This window comes from Penaeus monodon, chromosome 31 (assembly GCF_015228065.2).
Source record: "Penaeus monodon isolate SGIC_2016 chromosome 31, NSTDA_Pmon_1, whole genome shotgun sequence".
Taxonomy (NCBI): domain Eukaryota; kingdom Metazoa; phylum Arthropoda; class Malacostraca; order Decapoda; family Penaeidae; genus Penaeus; species Penaeus monodon.
Window position 1 is genome coordinate 19,128,570 of NC_051416.1, and position 461 is coordinate 19,129,030.

Below are 461 nucleotides of genomic sequence, written 5' to 3' on the forward strand. Positions count from 1 at the left end.
GTAGCCGTGCCTCCAACACCACCTATAGCGGATCACCTTCCCGTCGGCTTAAACACAGAGCAATTTGTTAAATCAACAAGTCTCGAATGAGGTCTTAATGCTCGAGCAGATTGTAAAGTCAACAGGAGCGTGACTTCCTCCTCCTCCTCCGTGCAGTCTTTCTGCGTGATTCGCCGTCGCTGAAAATTGCTTTTCAACACGCAAGGATTTCCAGATATTTTTAAGTCTAGCTGCAGGATTAGGTGTCGCTCTATAAGACTTTTCTTTCCGATGTCTATTGCGGCCACTGAAGTTCCTCTTTGTGACGATGGGTCATTGTGGCAAAGTTTTGGATGCGTTTGATTTGTGTGTGTTTTATTTTTGTCTGTGCTTTCCGGTATCCGTTTCCATAAAGGGATTTTTTTTTCATATAAAGGTACGTAATTTCCGGCGCCCTGCTTTTCTTATGAAGCTTGTTGCTG

General features: G+C 44.3%; 1 protein-coding gene across 2 annotated transcripts in view; it reads left to right on the top strand.

Moving 5' to 3' along the window:
* The window catches only part of LOC119593063 (dopamine receptor 1-like), a 143,952-nt gene that overhangs the window by 137,837 nt on the left and 5,654 nt on the right, over nt 1-461 (top strand). The gene's annotated exons all lie outside the window — the stretch shown is intronic.